We start from the raw sequence: 26,760 nt of genomic DNA on the forward strand, positions 1-26,760 counted from the left end.
CTACAATGACCACAGAATACTTTCCACAACCACATTACATGGAAGGCAATATTATCCCCTTTCACAGATGAGGAATTGGAGGTTTAGAGAGGCTAAGTAATCAGTTCAAGTTACATGACTATGAAGAGGCAGTGTCTGGTGCAACCACTATGGAAAACATGTATGGAAAACAGTACGGAGATTCCTTAAAAAACTAAAAATAGACTTACCGTGTGTTCCAGCAATCCCACTCTTGGGCATATATCCAGAGAAGACTCTAATTTGAAAAGATACATGCACCCCAATGTTCACAGCAGCACTATTTACAGTAGTCAAGACATGAAAGCAACCTAGATGTACATCGAAAGATGGTTGGATAAAGAAGCTGTGGTATATTTATAGAATGGAATACTACTCAGCCATAAAAAAGAATGAAATAATGTCACCTGTAGCAATATGGATGGATCAAGAGATTATCATATTAAGTGAAGTCAGATAAAGATAAATATCATATGATATCACTTATATGTGGAATCTAAAAAAAATAGCACAAGTGAACTTATTTATAAAACAGAAACAACAGAAATAGACTCACAGACACAGAAAACAAACTTATGGTTACCAAAAGGGAAGGGGAGAGGGATGAATTAGGAGTTTGGGATTTGCAGGTACTAACTACTATATATGAAATAAATAAAAAACAAGATCCTACTGTATAGCACAGGGAACTACATTCAATAGCTTGTAATAACCCATGATGAAAAAGAATACATATGTATAACTGAATCACTATGCTGTACACCAGAAACTAATGCAACATTATAAATCAACCATACTTCAATTAAAAAAAAAAAGAAGCAGTGCCATGATTTGAACCCAAAACTGTCTTGACTCCTCAGCCATATATGCATTTTCTACTACATCCCCGAGGAGATAAGATACACAGTCACATAACCACATAACACAAGGGATAAAATGGTAACCACTGTCAGGGAAAGTGGAAGTGCCAAAGAAATTATTGTCTTCAGAAAATAATTTAGTAGGAAGTAAAAGCTATTTGTCCACTAATGTTTAGGCTGCATGTTTAACATACTTAATTGCATTTAATTTCTTTTAAAACTGAAAACTATCCAAGTGCCCACATAGGTAATGTGGAAAGCAGGATTTGTCCATTTCAACAACTCCTTAGTTATGTAAAAGATAAATCTAAAGCCCAGGCAAAAAAAAAAAAAAAAAAAAAGAGCTTTTCTTATAATAATACTAAGTGGAAGGAAACACTGCACACATACAAAGAAGTGGACATGCACTTGATCAGGGTTATGGTCTCCTAAGAGATTAGAGAGCAGAATTCAGGTAAAAGAGTTTTGGTGGGAGTCTTTTTTGATGTGTGTTTTTTTTTTAATGAAGTTGAGTAAATGTATTCTAAATGAGTTCTTTCTCATTGTCTTTTGATTAATGTTTAAAGGAGCTCAATTAGGCTTTTCTATTACTAAAGCTTCTCTTAAAACTCAAGTTGTCATTTATTACCTCATTCACATTATTCATTTGTATGTTCATTCAACAAACATTTGTTAAATTCTCATCACATATCAGGATCCACAATGGATTTAAGGATATGAATATGAACAAAAGCTAGAGCCTGTCCCAGGAATCTGCACAGGCTGGGACTAGGAGGACTTTGAAACTGTGCTAATAGAAAACGCAAGTTGAAGGCATGGTTCAGCATCCAGCTAGCTTGGGCCCTGGGCAAGTCACTTCATTCATCTCAGCCTAATGTTCCTGATCAGTAAAAACTGGACGAGAATAATAACTACTCACAGAGCTCTTGTGAGGATTTACCTGTAACTGGTAGGAAAACACATGACTAACTGTAAAGCACTATAAAAATGGTGACTGGTTTAAAAGCGTCATAACTACATATATGGAATTCCATAACTATATGGTTGATCAGGATCATGCAGGCTGGCCTAGGCCACAAAGATCTCCCCGGTATTAACTCACTGGCACCGTCGCTACTCTGCATGAGCTATAGCCACCATTCTTAGCACCTGATCACTCATTTTTAACTCTTTCTGACTTTTGTCCAACTTGACTAAAATGACCCTGAGGAGCCACATGGATAGAAGAATCTCAGGGAAGACTGTTGGATAGGAAGGGAGGGAGGGAGGGAGGAAGGGAGGAAGGAAGGAAGGAAGGGATAAAAAAGAGGGTAAAAAGACCTCAAAGACATTCTAGACCAAGTCTTTGACCAGTGCCTGAATTTTCACTATAACATTCCCACCAGCCACTGCTTGAATATCTCCAGTGATTAGAGATTCAATAACTCTCGGCCAATTCCACTCAGAATTAAGAGATTCCATGAAATTCTTAAAAGATACAAAGTAACGGAGATCATCCTCTTGTCAAACAGCAATTTCAACAACTAAGCACTTGTCACCCTTCTAAAGACACTGGGCAGAGGATGGATCACCTCGGGATATGCTGGACCTGGAGCTGTGGACTGTGCGTTCTCAGGGCCTGGGTTTCCTCTTGTTTAAATGAGGAGATTGGGTGACCTCTATTCTACCTGTGAACTGTCCGTCCTATCCATCTCCTCAGCTCAAATTCAGCTTCCACTTACTTTGTGGCTGGACGATTGCAGGACATCTCACCATCTCCAGTCCCCACCCCCTCCAATCCACCCAGCACTTTCCTAAGGCTCAGATCCAACCACCTCACTTCCCTAGCTGATGCCCCTTTCAGAGCACAGTCTCACCTCCTCAGTCAGGATTCAAGACCTTTCTCAATCTCAGCCCCAACCCCCCCTGGCTCCCTCAGCTCCACAGCCTCTCTAGTCTGCGGTCTGTCCCCAGTGACTCCATTTTTCCAAGGCCCCAAGCACTTCCTCACCTCCATGTCCCTGTTCATGTTATTTCCTTTGTTCAGTTACTCCCTCCTCCTCTAGCCCACCAGACAAATCCCCACTCATCCTACCGGGTCCAATCAAATGACAGTCTTCTTACCTGCAAAGTTTCCCCCAGGTCCCTGGAGTTAGTCACTGTTCAATTAGAGTCACCAGGCATTTTTGGCACATAAATACTTTTACATACTCTCTTGATTATTTAAATGACCTCTGGAGGCAGAGATCACACAGCAGTCATGTTTCCATCCCCTAAACCCAGACTAGAGTTTCAGTCAGTCATTCACTGGTACACCTAGCACCTGGTGTCATGTGAATGAAGACACAAATGTATCAAACCAGTGGACAGATGTAGCCTTAGGGCCTGTCCAGCTGTCATTACTAGAACACTCATAGTCTACAAGTGAAGCTAGTGTAGCCAAGAAGAGAACTCCCGGTTGAAAACGACCAGACTACTGGAAAGCTGACCCGCCTTTCACCTCATTCTAAGAAAATGTGCCGCTCATTCTCTAGGTCACTGCAGAGTTTGCTTTTCCCATGAGTCAGGGCACACACCCCGCCCTCTGGGTAGCAACTCCCCAGTGCAGTTCCTGAAAATGATTCCTTTTCATACCAAACAAAACAGAAGCTCAGGTGCCAATTAAGATTTTTTTTTCTTCCTGGGAACTAAACAAGAATCATCTTCTTTGGAAACTCAGTAGGAAGAGTAAATACAGGTTAGTCTAGTGACCTTTTTGGCACAGTACCTGGCACCACACGGGGCTTCCACAGTTACAGTTTGAGATCTTTATCAAGATGGTCAATATGAAAAAGAATGTATGTATGTATGTATGTGCATGACTGGGACATTGTGCTGTACCAGAGATTGACACATTGTAACTGACTGTACTTCAGTAAAAAAAAAAAAAAAAAGATGGGCCACTGAATGGAAAATAATAGATTTAAAAACCCAGCTAAAATACCCATCCTGGACGAAGCCGTTCTGTCCTTCAGTATGTAACCCAAGGCCCAGCCCTTGCATCAAGCTCGTGCGCACGTTCCAGGGGACTCACACACTCCGTTAAGTCCTCCGCCTGTACCGCTCCTGAGGCACCATCTTACATTCTAAAGGGTATTAACAGCCCTAATGAACTCTAACTGCTGACAAGCTAGACATCCTCAAACTGTACCTTGATAAAAGTAGTCCACTGAACAGATATTTCTTGAGCACTTAGCATCTCCTCAAACAAAAACAATGGATATTTGCTGATTCTCCTGCAGGCCTGGCCTTGTGCGTATCACTTTTACTTACACATGAGGTGTCCCGCAATACTGATGAGTAGGGGGACTCAGAACACCTCTGAGAAGGAAAGGGGACATTGTTAATACTACACCAGGACACAGGCATAAACCAGGGAGGGCTGTCCTGGGCAAATCCGAGTCTGGTTCCTCGACCTCTGAAGCAAGAACTGTTGCCACAGCCATTTTTACAGACAAGGAAACAGGCTGACATTAAGGGCAGAATTCCCTTAACACCCAAAAAGCAGTTTCCTAAAAATGCCAGGGAACTCGCACTACATCCACCCACGGCCATCTTCTCCGCGTGGGGCAGGTACCTCTGCCTCTTGAAGCCGTCTGCTGTGAGCCGCTGAGCTGCTGGCTGGTGGCCTGAGTGACTAAGGAGTGCTGACAACTGCTATGGTGGGAAAAGTGCTTATCCTGGGGGTGGAATGAGGCCAACACACACTTCTCAAAGGTCAGTGAAATAACCCTGGCCTTTCCTGATCCTCCTGCTGACCTGCCCCAGGAAAGGTCCCCATTCAAGTTTCTGAGGAAGGCCTGGACCCACCCCTCCACATCAGCTTCCCATGTGAACTTCAGGGGGCTGTCATGTGAGGCCAGGACAGAAGCCGTCACTGCAGTAGAAGCAAAACACAAACACACACAAACAAAACCCGGGAGAGGGGGGCAGTCACAACGGAAGGAGGGACACTGCACAGCCATTCACTGGTGACAGCCCACCTCTCTGCACTGCCTGGAAATGCCTGCAAACATCTGCGGCACTCAGCCCACTTGGCAGAGTGACTATTCTCAACAATGGTGCCCTCGTGAATCAGATGTCTAACAATGAGGAAGTCGGGAAATCAATCGCCCTGACCACCCCAGGGAGCACCCTCCATTAAGCAGCAGAGCTAAGACTTGAACTTGGGGCTGCCTGGGTCTACATCACGCAATTTTTTCCAGTAGGACACGGTGCCATGCCTGTGGTCCAGACAACGTGCTAGGCACCTTGAATTGGCCACACAGACCCACCACACAGCCACGTGACACACCTGATGACCCTTTACAAAGCATCCTCATGGAAATGTCTGGTTCTCACAAACACATGGGGCTAGAGCATATGATCTCTATATGAAGGTAAACTGAGACTCAGGAATATTCTGGATTGCTTCAGATCACAGGGCTAGTGGGTGGCTCAATCCCAGGTCTGTTTTCTTACACCAAAAACCAAGCTGGTGATGGTACTGCTGAAATGATAACATCTGACATCCAGACCCTCAACGCCCTAGGGTCTTCACCCTGAAGTCCCAGACACAGGCAGCTAATGCTACTAATTAGCACACCATGCAGTAAGAACAGTTTCTCACCTGCGTAGAGGGCTTGCTAAGGACTTTCCCATCAGTTATCTCCTGCTCACCTGCAGAAGAGAAGGAAGGGGCAGGGCAGGCACGCTGGAGCCGGGAATCTGATTCTCACTCCGCCACTTCAGGCTGAGCACCCCACGGGAACTCTGTCCCACACTCTGCGAGACAAGGACGATCCTGCCGACCCATCTCTTGGATGGCAGTTGGGAGCTAAGTAATAAAAACGACTGTAAAAACGTGCTGTGAAGGCTGTGAAATGCTAAAGGGTCCTGTGAGACGGGTTGTGAAGGGCAGGTTTAAGACGGAAAAGAAAAACAGCAGGATCTACCCCATGATCTAACACTGGCAGCCTGCAAGCATGTAGGCAAGCACAGATAAGTAAACAGAAAGGGAAATGGGGGTGGGGGCTGTCACAGACAAGAAACCTTGAAGTCATCGAGTCAGAAGCTTGGTTCTTGCAAACATGCGACAGGTATAAATGGCTATAAGACCCCTAACCACATGCTCATTCGCACTGAACCTTCTTAATCATTTTGTTGCAAAGTGCAAAGCACAAGGTTCAAGCCCAGTAACAGTGATCTCCAAGTTCCATCCCCTCCCAAATTCTCCCAAGCAAAGCCCCCCGGGGAGGGGGTGGGGTGGCGGTGGGGTGGGGAAGGAATGCGCAGGCTAGGCTCAGCAGAAACTGAATCAAAAACACCCTTAAAAGAGGGCAGGAAAGGGAGTAAGGGCCACGCCCAACTCCAGCTCAGCTGACAAGGGTGTGACTGAGCACTTCGGTCCGTTCCCTGGGGCCTCGGTTTCCCCACCAGCACAAGGAGGGATCGGGTATCTCTGGTCACCAAGGTCCCAGCCCACACTTCAGAGGCATGAACTGGCTGCCAGCTGCTGCTTCTACTGCCTACAAGCTTTGGGGTCCCTAAAACAGTTTTTCCAGTCTAGGCTGAAAAACTGGCAAACATTTAGAAGGACAAGAATAGGAACTAAGCTGCTTGATAAGATTCTAACAGCAAACAACTTTTTCCCTCTCTACTCTGCTGACGCGGTACAGGCCCAGTATTTCCTGCCCTGGAACACTTCAGCAGCCTCCTAAGCCGGGTCCCTGCCTCTGGCCTTGACCTGCTATCACTCTGCCACTGGAGTTCTGTGAAACACAGATCCAACGACACCCTCCTTTGCTCAAAAAGTAACCAAAGCCCTCCTGCCCCAACTCCCACCACCACTGCCATCATCCCTAGCTCCTCCTGCCAGCCCCTGACCATCTAATCCCTGCCAGCCCCATCTTTCTCAGTGATTCCCAAACAGCCCCACTAAACACTCTTGAGCCTCAGGCCTGTGCATATATGAAGGTCTCTCTGCCTAGAAAGCTCTTCTACTTCTGTCCACCATATATACGAACTCCTACTCACTCTTCAAAACCCAACCCAATGTCTTCTCCATAAGCATTTCTGCCTATCCTTCCAGGTGGTTGGTTAGTCACTCCTTTCTTAGGTGCTCCCGTTAGCTCTTTGTTCACCACTCTAGTAGAGCTTTCCCATGTTCTATTTCAGTCTCTCTCCAATGCTGGAATGAAGATCCTTGAAGACACAGCCTTAGCTGTCCTTGAAAGATGAGTTTCCAGCATTTCTGTCCAGCATGTGGTAATCACTCAGGACCTAAAATGATGTGCTGAGCTGAATACAAGAGCCTGAGGCATGTGTGATCACACACTCGTATGTGGGTTAGAAGAGGGCCAGAAGCCTGAGATTGCTTTCATGGCACAACATGTGTTTTGGCCTTGAACTCAAAAAAAAGTCATAGGTATACCACAGGCAGAGATGTTTGGAGCTCCAGGTAGAGAAAACAGCATAAGCAAAGGCATGGACAAGAAAGCAGAGGAATGTTCAAGGACAACACGACCACCAGGCTGTGAGGGAAAGGGGAAAGTAGTTTCAACTACAGTTACTCTTGGCATAGCTAGCTTACACACTCAGTCTACACTCCTGTCGCCTACGCTAGACTCTGAGGGTGGGACTGCCCAGCACCACCTGTGGCAGCTACACAGCATAGGAGGGTCTCAATCCAGTCCTGGGACCCCACAGGCCGAAGTTTCTGGGTCAGTAAAAAGTTTCTCTCCCCCATCATCACTATCTTGCGGTTGCAGTAAACTAAGTCAGTCCCTTTCTTCACCTAACAAATATTTCCAGAATGCCTATCATGTGCCAGGCACTCCTCCAGGTCCTGGGAATGTGGCCATTAACAAAGTAGGTATCCTTGCCATCCTCGTGAAGCTTAAGTGGGGGACAGACAAAGTCTAGCAAATATATATGGTTAAGTGGTGATCTGAGCTTACAACTGCAGCAGTAGACCTTGCACGTTCATTTAACTGGCACTCACTGAACACCTTCAGGACATCAGAGAAGAGAGAGATTCAAAGAAGAGAAAGCCAAGGCCTTATTTGCTTTGCTGGGTGCCATTCCTAGGGTCTGTCTCCTTTCACTGACAACGTTTTATCTGTGAGTCATGGAAATGCCAATGACCCACCTGAGGTGGGTAGTCACAGGAAGGACCTGAGTTGATCCCTCAGAGTCCTGAACCAGAAAGCCTTCTTAGAGGAAGGGGTCTGCCTGACCAAGGGATGAGCAGAACCCAACAGGAGCTACTGGGCTCAACTCCAGAGAATTTTGTCCCAGGAGCCATAGATCAAGGGCAATGACTGAGATCTAGACCCTCCATCACTTCCCTCAACTGCCTCTATATGGGGTACATCAAATCCTTATCACTCCAGTAGACTGGGGAGGTGGCAATGCTGGGGCAACGGGGCAGAATTTTGCTAGAAAAGCTCTGTTCTCTCCAGTTACCTATGCAGACAGAAGACACCCAAAGGGTAGAGGGAATGGTAGCATCTCAAGAGAGAAGGGGTCAGGGCAACAGCAGTAAGGAACTGAGAAGCCTGCTCGCCCATGTAAACCCTTGACTTGACTATGATCCCGCTGGGACCCAGTCAAGGTGCACTGAATTAAATTCCAAGGAAGAACACTGAAAGACAGTGTTGATTTGCACTTTTCATTCTGTGAGCCCAGAAAAGAGCGATAGACTACAGATCAGGCAAAGGTTCGAAACTCAGCCATTTCATTTAATAGGTGTGCAACCTTATTTAACGAAACTCATTTTCTCATCTGCAAAATGAGACTGATAATCACAAAACCTACTTGAATGAATCAGTAAGAGAATTATATAAGTGCATGGTGTCAAAATTATTATTATTATTATTATTATTAAGAAAGAAGGAAAGAAAGATAAATATTTTCTAGCCTCAGTTCTGTGGTTTACCTGCTTCCAAGCATGAATCCCATTAACCCCCCGGCCACTCACCCACTCTATTTGTAGAAAGTCAGGAGAGGTGAGGTCCTCATCCATACACCAGTGTCCTTTCTCATTTCTGTGACTTGCATTAGGAACATACTGCCATTTCCTCCTGGCATACAAGCCATCTAGAGTGGACTCCCACAGCACGCTTCCATTCCTTCTTCCCTTCCCCATCTCTGCCTCACACATACCTTCAAGCCCACGGATATCCACCCAGATGGGAGCTCCCCCCATGCAACACAACGTACCTCCCCCTTCCTCAGCTCGGTCTCTTCCAGCTAGGGGCAGCCTTCCAATGCCACATTCCAGGAAAAATCCCCACCCACCAGTGCAATCGCTGAGCTAGGACACCTAATTACTGCCCAGGGTCAAAGTCTCAGCTTCACTCAACCAGTTACTAAATGAGTTGCTCTTTGTCCTGCATTATCATCCCAGTACCTGATCCCACTGATGGTTCCAGAGCCCTTGCTCAGCCTGGTTTTCATGCAAATCTCGAGAGATCCCTTTAATGTCCCCTAGAGCCAGCAAGATAAATTTGAATCTACTTAAATCTATTTAAATCTCCCTTTTCTCTGTTTCCCACCACCACTGCACACTGGCCATTCAAAAGCCAGCCTCAACAACCACCCTTCTTCCCTACACGTGCCTGCATGTGCCTGGCAGGTTCTTCTCTGACTTGACCTTCTTCCACTTGGGCGACTCCTATTCAGCCCTAAAGACTCTCTAAGGACACTCCTCCCTCTGGAAGCTTCCCAGAAGTTAACCCTCCTCAGTGCAGCCAAAACACATGCCTAGAACAGCACACAGACACACACACAGACCCACGTGCTCCTCAAGAACAGGGACCGAGTCCTCCTCATCTTTGTACCCCCAGGGCCAGCCAGTTCCTGGTCCACAGCAGACTGGCTTCAGAACTCATGTGCTTCATGCGCTGTTCCACTCCTTTCTGTGTGGAATATAGTAGTGTGCTCCGGCCTCTGGTTTTCCTATGGTACCTGGCTTCTATCTCCCTGCCCATTTTCTATTTAATGCAGCAAATCTCTGGGCTCTGGGGGCTTCCCAGGCCTCATGAGTTACACTCTTGCCCTTGGCCTAAACCCATCATCATTCCAGCATCTTCAGCCATAGTTGTGAAATCAAATCGAATCTTCGTGGTTCCCAATCAACCTGTGCTAGTTCCCCAGCAGAGTGATGTCACATGTTAACACCTAGAGCCAGAGTTCCATAATTTTGAGCACATCTCTAATTAGCTGTGTGACCTCGCACAAGAGTTAAGATGAGATGACAGGGTCACCAGGCCCAATTCTCAGGGGATTTTTGAGATCCAAATGGAATATCAGATGAGAAGCTTTTATAAAGTGCAAAGCACTGTACATTCATAAAGGGTATGATTAACAAATTTTATCAATCCTAAACTATCAACTGTAAGGTATACCATTATCAAGTTAGAATGAAAAACTGCTCAACCATGACACAACTGTGATTACCAAACAACCCAATTTCGGTGATATTAAAATGTGAAAATTTGCTGATGAATTACAATTAATTTGTCTCAATAAAATGCAGGAACCTGCCGTAAAATGTTCATATTTGCCAATGGCACATAATAGATACTCAGTCATTAACATACGTGGAGTACATAGGCAAACACCCATTGACAATACTCTTAGGTGCTCTTACTGAAATTATTGCCTCTCTCACTGAAACCCACAGCAGAAGGCTTCCCAGTGCCAGTTCCCCCCACCTCACTCATGTCCTGGCCTGCTCAAAACCCTCAAACAAAGACTTCATGTCATATCCACGCCTGGCATTTTTAAGGACCTTCGTAACGAAGTTTCCTCTCCCACCAAGCACTGCCTGAAACTGACTGTCCACCTCCCCTAGAGCAATGACCACTGGAATATGTCACTCCAAGAAGGGTCCTACTCAGTCCCAACCATAGTAACCAGTCCAAAAGCTCAGTTTCTCCTGCCTCTGCCAATCCTCAAAGCCAGCTCTAGGCCCACCCACCACTGCTTACAAGGAGAACTCTGTGGGGCTGCCTGACCAGAAGGCCCCAGGCCTGTACCCCTACCATTCAGACAGCTAACCCCAACTAATCATCTCCCATCTAGAGTCCACATTCTAAACTGTAAAAGCCTGGCTGTTGGGGTTGGGGTCCTGCCCAGATTAAATGCAAGATATACTTCTTTTAACTGAGCCTGGTGCTGGCAGGGACCCTGAAAGAAGGCCTGTCATGGTGTAGAGAGAACCCTATTGGAGTTGCAGCCTCCCACCATCCACCAGTATTCACGGCAGGCCTTAGAACCAGCACCCACCTTCTCTGAGACATTAATTTTGTTTCCCTACGTGTAAAAGCAGGGAGGGTGAGGATAGGGAGAGGGGAGGATGTTAGCTGTTTTCCCTCCTTCCACATAAAGACATTCTTAAAATGCAGTGGAGCAGGGGGATGTAAGCCATTAAGTCACTAACACCTTAGTGAGAAAGAGTTTTATTAGGAAGCAAGCAATTTAGAAAAAGGGGGAGGAGGCGGAAAGAGAGGGGACTGGATGCAAAGTTAAGTCTGGTACTCGAAAAGAAGCTCAAACATGAACCCAAATTTTTGCATTCTGTCTTGAGGGAGAGAAGGCGGTGGATCCCTGGGAAGGGAAACCAGAGATCTTTCAGCTCCCCAGGACCCCAAAGTCCCCAAAACATTCCTCTGTCCAAGTGCTCAGGCACAGTTCCACTGTATCTCATCTCATGTACCCCACGCCCCCCTCCCATGTCCCCAGTACAGAAACAGTTTCACCTCCATTCTCCACCTTTATCTAGTCTTCCTTGCTCTGCAGTTCCCCCTCCAGCAAAGGGCCTGGCTCCCAGCTGGCTGGCTTCAGGAAACGCCCCTCTCCTGCAAAAGCCTCTGATCCCTCCTCAGGGACCAGGAAATCAAGCTCCTTTCCCTGAGCCCCTTAAAACTTTATCCATGCGTTTTCCCCAGCACTTAGCACTTTCTATCTGGGGTCAGGTTTGGCTCCTCGGTAGACTGAACGCTCCCTGAAGGCAGGGTCTGGGCCCTGACCGTCTCTCTGACCTCACAACCCAGCACTGCGCCCGGCATACTGAGGGTGCTCAGAAATGCTTGGAGGAAAGGAACTAGGAGTCGGAAGCCATCTATTTTAATTACGGCTCGGCCACTAGTGAGTGACTTCGGGGGAGGCTCTTCTTCTCTCTGGACCTCAGTTGCCCCAACTGGAAAATGGGGGAACTTGAGGGCTAGGTTCCTAGGCCCCTTCCTCTGTGACAACTGGGATTCCGCGAAAGCTCTACGCGGCTGGGTGTGGCCCCGCCCCCTGGGAGCCCAGAAAAGCAGGGGCAGGGGGCGCGCAGGGAAGAGTTACAACGCCGCCCGGCCCCTAGTTGACGCTTCCCGAAAAATTCGGGGTCCCCCTCCCCCATGCGTGCACCCCGTGATCGCGCCGCGGCCGGCACTTCCGCACCGCGGGCCCTGCGGCCCGAGCCGAGCGCGCACTCGGCGCCCCGCACCCCGCGCTCCTGCCTCCCCGGAGGCGCTCGCGCCCGGGGAGGGCCGGGGGTTCCCGAGGCGCCCGCGGGCGGAGGGTGAGGGGAAGGAAGGAGAATTTGCAACAATACCTCGGGGAGGAGGCGGCCGGGGCAGCGGCGGCAGCGGCGGCGGCTGGAGGCGGAGGCAGCGGCGCAGGAGGAGGTGCCCGGGCACTCCCCCTCCCATTGTCCCCAGCCCCGGCCAGGCCCGGCCCTGCGCCCCGCACCGCGCCCCGAGCCCCGCGCCCTGAGCCGCGCAGCCAGCCCTTACCTTGCAGCGGCCGGCTCTCCCCCGCTCGCTAAAGCTACTTATCCCGGGAAAGCTCGCGCAGGGCCCGGGAGCGAACCCACAGACAAAAAGTGAAACTTCGGCAGGGCTGGAGTGGCTGCTGGTTGGTGCCTTTCCCCCTCCTTCCTCCCCACCGTCCCCACCCCCTCCCCTCGGTCTCCCGTGCGGTGCCCTGAGAGCTGGAGGCTGACGTCAGGGGCCTGAATTCCTGACTTTGCCTGCACGCATTTGTCCATGTAAGGTATGGGAAGGCGGATGCCCGCGGGGCCGCCGCGCTCGCCGCCAGGGGAGGGGGCGCCCGGCCCGGGCCGTGGCCTCGCCCCTGCCCCAAGGTGGGCGCACCGAAGGCAGTTGATTTCCTGGGAGGAAGAGGAGGAGACGCGGGTACGCGGGGAACTCGCCAGGGAGGAAGGGAAAGGGAGGCGTGGAGGCTTTGCCTGTACTGGAGGAAGAGGAAGGAGACGCAGAAGGAGGAAGCGGCCAGGGCGAGGGGCTGCGGAAGAAACGGGGGAACCTGCATCCACTGTTAGGGCGGAAGATTAGGGCGAGCAGACGAGCTCCTGCCATGGAATCCCCTTCCGAGATCTTGCTGGGGAGCCCCGCCCCTGATTCCCAGCAAGCCTCGAACGTACTTGATGTCAGACCTGGCCAAGACCAACTTCCAACCTGTCCACTTCACACATGGGAAAACTGAAGCTCTCGGAAGAGAAATGACTTGTACAAGGTCATGCACGCTACAGATCCAGGCGCGGGACCCGGACGCTCAGCCTCCCAGCTGTGTTCCCGCCGCCAGGCAGGGTCCTGACTCCCTCCTTCCCACCGAGCAGTGAGTCAAGCTAGCGTCAGCGGGCAACGCGGACCACCCTGGGAAGAGTTTCTGAACTTCCCTTGGCGCCGGACGGAGTCAGTTTCTGGAAAGTTCGTACTGCCAGGGAGTCCTGAATAGCCATGCCGGTCAGTTGCTTCAAGGCAACTTCCTCTGTCCGGTGCTCAAATAAACGAACCCCTGGAGTTTAACGTTTACCTCACCGACCTTTCCGGAAGCCCAGAAAGCTTACTCTGCTTATAACTTCAAAAAAAAAAAATCTGCAAACTGGGTGAACTGGTTTGAATAAAGGCAAGCCTGTTCATGGAAGATCTGATTCGGATTTTTTTCCCTCGGACATTTGTAAATGTGAGCAACCAGGAGATCCACCGTTTACTATGTCAAGGGGTTATAAGGTGCAGCAGCCATTGCCTGGAAGGCATTCCAAAGGCTGGGGACTCCATTTCCTTGTATTTCTGTCCTACTGATGTCTAAACTATCATTCTTCACCTCAGTGCATCACAAAAGCACTTTCTCACTGGTTCATTAGATCTTGTTAGGACAAATTGTAGCCCTCCGTTTACATTTGAGGAAAAAACTCGGGGAAAATGACTTGCCCAACACAAAATAAGCAACAGAGCAAGCACCTGAACCCACCTCCTCCCATCAGGTCACCTGACTAATCTCATGATTTTTTTCCACCTAACAAGGAGACTCTTATCTCCTAATTCCCATTAATGAATGTTGAGACTACACTCTGAATTACCAATTCATGAAACCTCCAAAACTTGGTTCTTTAGGCATTTGGTGGGATTTCTTTGACCATGAGTTAAAGAAACATGCAGAAACACTTATTTTTGCCCTTAACCATTTATCAGGCATTTCTTTGTTGCAAGGTCTTTGATTTCATTCACACGCTCCTGGATCCAAATTACTCAGTCTCTCTTGTTCTCAATGTCTCATCTACTCAGACAAAAATATGAAAATAGCAGAGAGATAAAGCCAAGAGTATCTATTCCATGCAATAATGAAATATTTTTCTCTGTGCGACTAATACAGCTGGAAATGGGAAATATCAGCTCCTAAAGAGATTCTGTTCTGGGGCTTTAAAAAGATCAAATTCTATTACACCACAGTTCACTTACTCTGTCCTCAGCATTTCAGCAAACCCACATTCTGAGTCTGCTCTTTAATAGGAAAAAATCCTGATATCACACAAAGTAAGAATGAATTCACTCAGTCCCCATCGGATATAACGGGACTTGACCAACATTGCTTTTTTTTTTTTATTCCCCAGTAACCCACTTATACAGAATAATAGGGTTCTAATGAGGATTAATAAGATTTAATAAGGTATAATTAGAGTCATTCATTTCCTTCATCATACACATTGTAAGAGTGCTGTGTTAGATCCAGAAATGCTCCTAATTATGTTGAAACTGTTGTATGAGTGTGTTGAGGAAGATCACTGTGTCTCTCCTCCTGAAATATTTATGAATTGCTCAGGTGGGCATGGTGTTAGCACAAGCATTATATAAAGTTAATCACAAAAGATCATTTCCACTCATGAGGCCACTCACCAGGAGCATAAGAGGCGAAGTCGTAAATTGGATGCTTGGCGAACCACATGCGGTTTTGTCATCAGTGCAAACCCAAATCAAAAGCCTCATTCGCATTTGCTGTACTGGTTTCTTTTGTATTCTCACTTTTCTCAACAACCCTATTAAAACCTGCTGCGTGCAGGGACTTGGGAAGGAAAGGAAGGCTGTATAAACGTGCAGACTCAATGCTAGAAAAATACAGGTTTACCAATTCACAGACTGAAAGAAACAGAATTTTGGGTGGGGCAGAGGGCATGTGACTGGAGGATTGAATACATGTGGCGTAATAGCCTACAGGTGTCATCTCTTTGGTCCAGTGATGGCACGCAAGACTGAACAAGGCGAGCCTGTGGTCCCACAGTTTCCTTGCATCCATGACAGGCTCTTACCCAGAGGCCTCTGTGTAAGTTCATGTCAGTTCTTCCTCTTTGCTTACACGTGACCGACAACATTGCAAGGATTTTTCATCCGCATTTCATTTAACCCTCACAAAACCCTTCTGAGGTTGGCATTATTTTCTCTATTTTGCCCAAGAGGAAAGTAAAGCCCAGGGAGGTTACATGGCCTGCTCTGAACACAGAGCTATTCCATGGGTAAGCCGAGACCCCCACCTCTGAGCCCAGACAGCCTGGCTCTTCGCTCCCCCGCTGCTGAGTGACCATCTGGTCTCAGTCTGAACATTCCAACGTGCAGAACTCATAATCTGCCACAGCTGACCCAGAGGGAAAGCTATGAAGAGGCTGCTGGAGAAATAATAAGAACGGGGGCATTGAAGATAGAAGGTAAATACCAACCTGATGTGGCCTCTTGCCAGCTCAAAATCCATCAGGCCAGACTTCTTAGTGTGGTGCGCGTAGCCCTTCAGCCTCAGGTCTGCCAGTCCTCAGCCCTCCAGACAGTTGAAGGACTCGTGGTTTCCCAGACACCCTAATTGTCCCTGCTTATCTGCCTTTATACAGGTTCCTCTTTCTCTGGGGAGACCTCTTTCTTCTCCATACACCTGGCAACCCTTACCCAGCTTCTTCAGACTCCCCTTCAATATCACCTCCTCCGAGAGGACTTTTTATGCCTACCACCACCTCTGATGGATGCATTGCCCCTACAGAGCACTCCCTTCACTCTGAATCCCCACTCCCTGCACCCTGTCCCTACTCTGCTACTTCTCAGCTACTGCACTGAGGGTATAATTTGCCTCTGAATCTTTAACAGACTGCCTGCCTTCACCACTGTAGGCATTCGCTGTTGTGGGTTGTTTTTTTTTCCCCCTTCTTATTCTTCTTGGTCTTCTTCTTCCTGGTGAAAGGCAGAGAAAGATGCAGAAGGTGTATGACTGGGCACTTAAGTAAAGTCAGATAACGTCCTTAAGAGATGAGACCTGGATGGAAGCAGACCCTTGGGAAGAGAGAGGAGGAGTCAGTGGAGTCTGGCCACCTGGAAGGAGAGGCAGGGAGGGCGTGGGGAGGCAAAGGAGAAGCAGGTTGGGAGTCCTTCCCTTGTCCTAAAGTTGCTGTACAAGCTCATGGCAAGTCACCTCCTCTCTGGGCTGTGTCTTTATCCATTCGATTAGGCTCATAGACTTAATGTTCTCCAACACTCCCCCGGTTCTTCGGTTTGATACAACTTTCAACCTGTTGACCAAATTCATCTTCCCAAAGCATAGCACGCCCCACTCTTAATACTCTGAAACATATAAAGGTTCCACGATATCAACCACATTAAGGCCAAACACGTTAGCTGCCCCTCCCTGGTTTTATGATCAGCTTTTCCAACTATAGACTGCACCTCCAACCCTCCACCATCACCACCACCACACACTCACAACACACACACACACACACACACACACACACACACACAGCTTCCTTCACTTCCTGCCTTTGGGCTTTTTCTAATTTAGTTTCCTCTTCTTGAAATACTTTCCCAGGCTCACCTCCACCAATGCAGAGTTGACTTGTGCCGCCAATATCGCTTCCAGGAATCACCTCCCTGTGGCTCATTCCCTCCCGGTCTCCTCCATTGTTATGAAAACAATTCCTCTAGCTTCTGAAAAAGGCATGCACTTGATTGTCTCCTTGCATTGTAATTTTTCAGAAGTGTGTTTCAGAGATCCGCTCCTCTCAAACGTACGGCCCTTCACGGTGGGCTCCACATGGTCTTTATTTCTCCTCCCCAGCAGCCACGGCAACACCTGGGACTTACAACCAAATGTTATCCAGTGAGGGAGTGAGTGAGTGAGTCCTTCATCTTGGCTAGAAAAGCAACACAGTTAATGCTCTCTCTCTGCAAGATTGGTCATGTTACTTTAGACCATGACTCTGGGCAGTTAGGAGAGAATTAATATTTGTCATTTGTTACAAGTTGCCCTGAATGCACAGTTCTAGGCCTTCTCGCATTTAGCATGTGTCAGTTTTATAAAATCTAAGGATATAGTTCTGCTATAGGAGACACAGAAAGCAACGGTTACTTTGCATCTTTATATCAAATTAATGCTTTTTAAAAATACCCGAGGTTATCATTTTCTAGGAAAAGTTAAGCACAAGTGACAGTTCCAATATTTGATGTAAGTTGCTCTATAGCTGAGCTTAGTTTTTTCTCTCAAGCCTGTTGTACCTGCTTGGGACACAAGCAAGACCTCTGGCTGGGTCAGGTGAGCATCAGCCTTTTGTAGAGGGATGAAAACTTGATGTGGTTAAAAGAGTCGTAGGCTTTTAGTAACTGCAGCATTGAAGATAATGAAGCAGTTGACAAAAGGTTTGTTTACTCTCTGTTCTTCACACCTCATTGTACAATGGGAAAATAAAATGATCTTCATGTAAAAAAGAATACATATTCAGACTTCCTAGATGAGTATTTTCTCCCTGTTGTGAATACTAGGTCTTTACTTGAGGGGAAAATGGTGTCACGAGCTTTCTGTATTGATTGAGAGGAATCAAGCCAACCTGGACTACTGATGGTTTGTACCTGCCCATGAATTTTTGCACAGTTTTACCCACTTTGCAGCCCAGTTTTCAGCCAGAATGCTGTAATCATTGTTTGCATTTTACCAGAGTGCAGGGTTGGAGTATCCGAATGCATCCTGGCCCATCCCAACTCAGCGCCTTGTCCAGTCTGCTGGCAAGCACAGAACATAGAGCTGCCACCACGCCTGGAAGCCAAGGAAACGTCAGAGGTCAGGCAGCTGGGTCTGACAAGGAGCTGGTCTGCAGGAGTACAGATGTTGATGGATGGAGCTCTAATCCGTCTTGGGTCCACTACCAATGAAAAGTTTCACAGAGACTCAAACACAAACGGACACAGTTTATATCACTTTTTTATGCTAATAAGTATGTACTATACACTTGCTAACTATTCTAGGCCTCGGATTAGTGTTAAGAAAAAGAGACATAGTGCTTGTTCTCCATGCTAACACAAAGATAATACATCATAGTAATTCCAAGGGAAAGGGTTGGTGAGATCGCTTGGCTGAGATCTCACAGGGTCATCTTTGACCTCTCTCTCCCCCCAGTATGTCTCTTCAATGAGTTGTCAAGTCTGGCCAGTTCTGCCCTAAAAAGTTCCCTTCCATTTGTCCCCTTCCATGAGATCAGGTTCGTTACATTACAGAGTAGTCCCATCATTGATGCATTTAGCATTCACAGATTTAGCCTGAGAGCAGAGAGGATGAAGGTAACAACATAAATGCTACTAGTGGTCCTCTGCACCTGGGTTCTTGTGAGCAGGAGATGCGAGATGTGAACCTGCTGTCTCACATGGGGTCTCCCAGTCTCTGCCTGCCTGTGTTATCAGCTCTCTCACCTCTATGATTTTGTTTAAAGATACCCATTTTTATTATGCGCGGTCCCCAGTTAAAAGCCAGCTGCTGCTTCTGGGGCTCAACCAATAAACAAGAGCATTTTTCAGTCCCAAAGCTGAAGGAAAAACAGGCTGGGTTGGGCTCCAACATGGCATCTTCCTAAGAATTTTTCACGGATAATTTCAAGCAAAAATTTTCACTTTACGCTTTCATTTTCATCACTAACACTAACATTAGGTGGAGCTCCATTGTATGGTTACCAGAAAAACTCAAAGGCACTTTGAGTTTATTATATTAGTGCAATTCTACCAAAATAAAAATAAAAAGATATCCATAGAGAACAGTAGGTCAGCAACTCATTTTGCATCCCTAAAATGATTTTTTTTTTTTTTAAACCAAAGGCCTGGTGTTTTCACCATCCATTTGAACCTCACAACTTCCCAGTCAGATACATGGTATTATTTCATTTGTCAGGTTGACTCATGGAACACCATACTACCTTAATATCTCACCTTTAGATCCTGGTCCTCCCTAGTTCCAGATCTCCCAGGTGGCTGCATCTGTGTGACTTGAGGCTCAGATACCTGAAGGTACTGAGAAGGCTCTGACTATAAGATCTAGCATCCTTTCAGCAGGCTAGTTTATGCTAAGCTTTCTTTTTGCTTACGACACGTGGAATAATAAACAGGGAAAGAGCCGAAACCCTTCAGGATTTCCTGAGCAGAAATCTAAGCAGTGCAAATGGCTTTTGGTGGCATGTGCAAATTCCAAGTAAGCCAGGTCACATTTTTTTAGGCCCCCATGCTGTGCACCAATGAAGCACTCAACCATATAACTGAGCCCGGGGAGGATGCTTGAGCTAGGAGTCAAGAGACTTGGGTTCTAGCTCCAAGTCTGCTAATAATAAAAAATGTAAAAGCACACTGCCAACTATAAACGCTATACAAATAAATGAAACTATTGTTGTTTGTTTCCATGATTCCTAGCAATGCTTTTCCTACCACTGAACTTTTTCAACACTGTTCTCAACGTTAGCCTCCAGTATTCTCTCACGGTCTATTTGATCCTGGGTTTGTCAGCCTACTGATAATAATAGATCTACTAAACCACAAAATGACCCAAATGCAATATATATTGAGCCTTGGTTTCTCCAAATAGATGGTAGATAGGAAGACTTTCTAGAGCATCAAGCTCTTAAATGGAGGATTACTGAACTGATGTCTAAATACTCCAAGTGCTTTTCTTTAAAGAAAAAAAAAGCAGTTGCTGCATTGGGATGATGGGTGAGTCTCCAATTAAACTCTTTAAAGCACATGGCTTTGACATTTTATTCCTACCTCTGATTAAAATTAGAGGATTATACTTGATCACCATGGCAGTGGTAAAAGAAACAGATTTGATTTTGTTTCCTTCTATTTTCTAATGACTAATTATTACAGTTCAAAAATTATCTAAATTGCAATGTCTCCTATTGCATACTCCTCCCCTTAATCAAAAGGGAAATAGCATTCACTGAGGTAGAGAAAAAAGAGACTCAAGAATCCTGGGCAGTTTATCTGACCCTGTTACTAACTCACTGCTGACAGTTTGATTATTAGAGGATGAGCTTTTATACTGAGTCTGTCCTTCTAGAGCCTGAGTATGAGGGCAGAGGCTCTCCCTGACCCAGCACCTTTTATCTTAAATCAAAGTCTACAAAACAACTATTAATGATGTGGCAAATGGGTGTTGCTAGCTGAGTAAGATAATCATATGTCCCACCAGCCCTGGACAATCCCAACTTCATGCTATTGTCTCAGGGAAATAATTAATACCACTGCTTTTCACTCTCAAAAGTGGCCCAGTTTGGACAGTTGATTTTTTTGGTTATTGTAAAGCACAGGACTTCTTGGGTACATATTAACGTGGAAGCCCCTGCACATGACCTTTACTGGAATGAGTCATGGATTCTACTCTAAAAGAACAGAGTCTAATAAGCCATATATAACTCCTTTACACAAAGAAGAAAGTCATTGTTTTGTTTTGTTTTGTTTTGAGTAAAGGTAGATTTTTTCGGAGAGATACATACTCCATAGACAGAGTGCAGGCTGTGTCAGAAGGCCAGAGCAAGGCCACGAGGTGTGGGGTTTGGGTGCTCAGTTTAAAGCTAAAGTAGATACAGACTCTATAGACAGAGTGTGGACCATCTCACTCAGAAGAGAGAGCAGGCTTTTTTTTTTTTTTCCTTCATTGTATTTTAAACTGCTATGCATGTTCTGCATTGGGGAGGAACTTCTAATTATTCTTGTATTTTTTCACAAATAGTTTCAAATACCTACTACAAGGCAGGCACTTGACTAAACATTAGGGATACAACAGGGAATAAGACATAGCTAAAGGGTTTGCTAGAGGCTAGTTGGGGGTATAAACATACACACACACACACACACACACACACACACACACACACACACACACAATTACTACAGAGGATGATTTGTGTTAAGATAAGGATGAGTCAGGGGCATAGGAGCCCATAGAAGAGGCACCTAGGTCCTGGGGAGGAGGAAGGCAGAGATTTTTGAAAGAAACAACTGGTAAGATGTGACCCAAAAGAAGAGCAGGCACTAGTTAGGTGAAGAAGTACAGGACAAGGAGTCGTGCCCCAGGCAAGAGACAGAGCACGAGCAAAGACTGAGAACTGTGTTATCACGGTAGGATCAGGGAATTAAAAGTAGTTCATTATGGACTGAGCGTAGAGTGGGGCAGAATAAGAAAAGAGCTTAGGAGGGAAGAGGCAATAAATCTAGCAAAATCTGAACCAACGTAGAGAGGGAACACAATTCACAGAAAGGAATAGGGAGAGGCGTTAGGGTGCAGCAGAGAAGCCCGTGATCTGTCCTGGCCCCTGACTTTATCCAGAAGAAAATGGGAAAGAAGTTTCTGGCATTCTCTAAAATCTTAAGGCAGTCCCTTTTGAAATAAGGGCATAAATAATAGAGATTCCAGTATGAAAAGACAACAGAATAACTGAATAACTGGGAAATGGGGAAAATGGGAAAATATTTTAGGAAATTTTCAAAGTACAATAGCAGAATTAACATCCATTTGGGGGCAGAAATGACCCAGGAAAACTTAGTCAGTGAGATAGAGGATAAACTTGAGAATCTCTCCTAGATTATGGAGAAAAGCCTAAAGAGATTAAAATAAAAGGGAAAATGATCTATGTAAATCAGGGGCCAGAGATCCGACCTGAGAATTACTGAAAGTAATGCCTTAGGAAGAAAGCAAGACCTTGATCAGAAACAATCCTTGGTCAGAAGCACTGACTAGGGCATAAGTAGAGGAAACTTTCCTGAGCTGCAGAGGTTACCTGAGTGTGTAAGTTACAGGTCCACACTGTATTCAAGGCAAAAGCAAAAAAATAATAAAGACATATCAGGGCGAAATGTTTGTAACACGGAAGTAAAGCAAAACAACAAGGAATCCCGTCAACATCTGGGTGGCAAAAAGAGTACCCAGCAAGGAATAAAAACCGCGTTAGCCTCAGCTTTTTTGGCCATAATAAAATGTTAAAGATAAATAAAATGAGATTTATATAGATTTGTGGGAGAAGGGTTTTGACCAGATGAATGTATTTTACTTGTGTGAACAGAAAGACGTCTTAGGTATGAGAAAGAAAATACTCCAAGATCTCGCTGCAGCATCGGCATTATCTAGGAGCTTGTTAGGATGCAGAATCTCCAGCCCACCCCAGACCTACTGAATTAGAATCTGCATTTTAGCCAGATCCCCAGGTAATTCCTATGCATGCTGAGAAACACTGGTTTAAGACATACGCTATAGACCAAGAACGGAACCAAAGTTAAGAACCCAGGTATGGAGAAGGGATGGTTTAAATGATCGGCAGATGGCTCTGAATCGTCAGCAGAGACCTTGCCTCATCAGGAGGTTCCTGAGAAGCACAGTCAAGAACACCTGGGACTGAACAGATGGGACGAAGCATCTGAAACGGCATGGAAGTTTGGTTGGAAGGTTGGTGCCCTCTCACTGCTGTGTCTGGATCAGAGTTTCCCTTGTATCCCTTTCATTGTGACTTTTTTTTTTTTTATCTCTTTTGAGACCAATGTTCTCATTAGACACAAGAAATTTCTCTCGCAAGGTCCATCATTCAAGTAAGGCTTATTATTGAGAAAAACAATTATGATTAAAACAATGTTAAAAAAAATCAAAGTAGCTCTGTCAAAAAAAAATTGGAAGGAAATAGAGCCAGTTTTTAAATAATAAAAATTTTTTTAAAAACATCTTTGTCTTTTTCAAGATTTTTTGAATGAGCTGATTATTACAGATTTTAAAAATAAATGTTTTCTGGCATCATGAGAATACCTAAGCCAGGAAGCAAATCATAACATATATGTAATACTGTCCCTAAGCCTTCCTTTCCAGCGTTTTCTCTCACTGTTCCCTTTCCTGCTTTCTGTTCTAGCAAACCTGCTTCATATTTTGTCACTGTAACCAAGCAGGACTTGTGGGACCTTCCAGGGTCAGACCCCTCCCCCATATCCTTTGCTGCAGCTCCTCTCTGAAGTACCCAGATAATAGTACCTCAAGTATATTTCCTGAGTTTTTCAGATGCTAAAACCCACCAAAGGGAAGAAATTAACTACTTGATGATCAGAGAGCATGTGGCCCTCAGACCTTCTGGCGCCTGGGGGTTGATAGTGTTGACAGCCCTGTTACCTCAACATCAACCAATCAGAGAACTGTGCACGAGCGGATCCGTACCCTGCAACCCCCTCCCTCCCCTGGCCTTTAAATATGCTTTGCTGAACCCCCCCCCCCCCCCCGGGAGGTCGGGGTTTTCCTGGGCATGAGCCACCCCATCCTCCTTGCTCAGCCCTGCAGTAATCCTTTCTCTGCTCCAAACTCCGACGTTTCGGTTTGTTCAGCCTCATGGTGCTTCTGGCACACAGACTTACCTTCAGTAACATCACCTCAGTTTCTTTGCTAACCGGGAAATCCTCCTCTGGCAGCCTACCAAAACTGTCTGTGGGGACAAATCCTAGAGTCCTTCAAAGCTGGTTCAGGTGACACCTTCTCTATGAAGACCTCCCTGATACTTAAAACCACTGGTATTCTAACCCTTCTTCAAGTCCCTAAGTCTCTTCAGGTCTTTAATACTTTATATATCATATTATGTTATTATTAGTAGTAATAATAGTTGTAAAATTCTAATGCCCTTGCTGTACTGTGAGCTCTTCAAGGCCTTTTGGAGTTTTGAAAATACCTCAATTGTAGTAAGCATCATTAGGTGATCGTTAAGTGACAGATTCATCATTTGTCCTAGGATTTGAGGCAGGTCCAGAAGATGGTGGAAACATCATGCCATTTCTTCTCTTTTTACCAGCTGTGTTAACATTGCTTTGCGTGCGTTTGGTATAGCAACTGAGTGGTTTAAGTATCAATAGCTATTTAGTCTCGGCAAATAGAAAACCCAAGAAAATACTTAAGTGTTTCTTTTTGAAAAACACCAAAAGAACATGTTGTATCTTTCTTTATTTAGAACAACTTACTATCCTGCCTTGGGCAACTTGCTTCCTGGGCTCCAGAGGAACTGTTTGCTCTAAAATTAGAAGAAATGAGTTTGGATTAAGAACTCTCTAAGGCCCCTTTCAAATCTAACCTTCTATAATCCTAAAAACGATGGTAAAGCCAAGTTTGGCTTTTAGGGACTTCAGTTGTTGTGTTCCAAATATTATAATGTCAAAGTGCTGTAACTGTTAATAATGCTTAGTATTTACAAGCATGTGCAATCTGATACTTTCTTGGTTCTCACATCATCCTGTCTCTGCTACAGTATTATTTTTTTCTTTCTAGAACAACGTAAAGCCAAAGGCTTCCTCTCTGTTTACCTTCTCAAGTGGAGGCACGCCTTCTGCAACTATAGCTGTCCTCAGTTAACCTCCTCCTGCCCGCCTGTGCGTGAGTCCCCGTGACTCAGCAATCCCAGCCTCTGAAAGAGCCTATCGTCATGACAAGCTGTCAACAACTAAGTTTTCTTGCACACTAGTTCTGAGTCAGGCAGGTACCACTTGTTTCACCATGTGTATCTCCAGATCCAATTAAGTGACCAACTTTTAATTCATTCCATGGACATTTTATTGATAATCTGTTAGGTACATAGTTATACCTTGTAAGCTGTGGATGATACGTAACCATAATCTACCATAACACAAATATATAACATTTATTTCCAATTTTGCAATTTATGGGTGGTTTCCACATACATAGGTACCAGATTATCACCCAGAATTTATTATCAGTGATTGTTGAGTTGACTTTCAAATGTGTTGCAGTTTAGAAATAGCAAGAGAGGATTGCTTCTGACGCTTTGTCATGGCCAACATAGAACAGAATCCAGGAGTCAGCTCTCTGCACAGACAGAGATGGAGACATTCTATTTTGATCATTCAACCCTAGGTGATCATTCAGTATATCCATATATCATCTCAACTGCCCAAGTTCAAATCAGAGTTTTCTTTTTCTGTAAAGTCTTTCTACATCTCCACCTCTCCAGCCAGAAATATCTTCCCTTTTCTGAATACCCCTAGCACTTTTCCTATACCTCATCTATTATATTTTCATTTTTATTATATTTTAAAACATTTATCACATTTTTCCTTCCTGTTCATATTTTATGCCCTATACTACTCTATGAATACCTACTCTAGACCCACTAAAGCCCAGTCTAAGGAGCACCTGTAATTATAAAAAGCCTCGCGCTTCATATGCGGAGCCAGGGACATCTGCATAAAGGGCAGAGACCACATGCATAAGTCTCATGTCCCTTGAGAGACAGTAGACACAGTGGTTAAGAGCCCAGGCACTGGCATGCTGGACTGCCCAGGTCCACATCCCAGCTCTGCCACTTACAAGCAAGACACTTAATGACCGTGGACTTAACATGTAAATAAGGATGTAATATAACAGTACCTGCCTCATGGGCTCCTTGTGAGCTTAAATGAGTCAACATGTATAAGTACTAGGAGTGCCTGGCACGTAGTAGGTGCTATGTGTGTCAGCTGTTACTGTCCCCAGTGGTAGCCTGTGCCCGGGAGCTGCTTTCTGATTAAATATAAAAAACCATAAACATATAATTCTATTGATGTGAAGCACAACCACGTGCATAGACTTGTATCACTTATTTATGAGGGGACCTAGGGGAACTAATGGATTTAGCTTAATAAACGAGACCCCCCTGTGATCCTTACAAAGCATATATACTAGTACATGCATTGTTTTATTGTTATGCTTTGACAATTGACCGCTTTCTTCTCTCTGTGGCAGAGTTCATTTATAGGCATGTAATTTTTGTCAGCAAGCAGCAAGCACAGGTCATTTCATTGGCCAAACCACGCCATGGGTTGAGAGTCCCCCAGCAGGGGAACTTTCACGGGTCGTTTCCCGGGGACGTGTGTCAAACTGGAATCCTAACAGCAGCCTCAGGTGAGTGAGGTCAGAGGGTGCACAGGCCAGACCTGAGGACGCTGCAGGCAGGAGATTAGGCTTTATAGTAGCACAGATGAGTGAAGGACTCTGATTTATTTTCACTTTCTCTACAACTTGTATATGTTTTGGTTCCCTAACTGCATTTTTCATATGCTATACTTTGTTTAAATATCAGGGAGTAAGGAAACCAAGGGTAGTATCTTCAAGCAATAACTGGTATTGATCAGGGCACTAATATGTTTACTAAGATGGCCACAATAATCTCTTTGCAATGTGACTCTGCTATCCCTCCCATAAAGAGGTGGAGTCTACTTACCCATCCTTTGAATCCAGGCTGGCCTTGTGACTTTGATCAATAGAAGAATACAGAGGAAGTAATATTTTGTAACTT

General features: G+C 45.6%; 1 protein-coding gene across 3 annotated transcripts in view; it reads right to left on the reverse strand.

Moving 5' to 3' along the window:
* Positions 1 to 12,800, reverse strand: part of LPP (LIM domain containing preferred translocation partner in lipoma) — a 629,562-nt gene extending 616,762 nt beyond the window's left edge. The window contains exon 1 of one of the 3 annotated variants that reach the window (XM_032482352.1): positions 12,484 to 12,800. The gene's annotated coding sequence lies outside the window, so the exon portion shown is untranslated. The remainder of the gene's footprint in view (positions 1 to 12,483) is intronic. The other 2 variants (XM_032482344.1, XM_032482364.1) reach the window with 2 other exon arrangements.
* Positions 12,801 to 26,760: the final 13,960 nt, after the last annotated feature.

Source organism: Camelus ferus, chromosome 1 (assembly GCF_009834535.1).
Source record: "Camelus ferus isolate YT-003-E chromosome 1, BCGSAC_Cfer_1.0, whole genome shotgun sequence".
Taxonomy (NCBI): Eukaryota; Metazoa; Chordata; class Mammalia; order Artiodactyla; family Camelidae; genus Camelus; species Camelus ferus.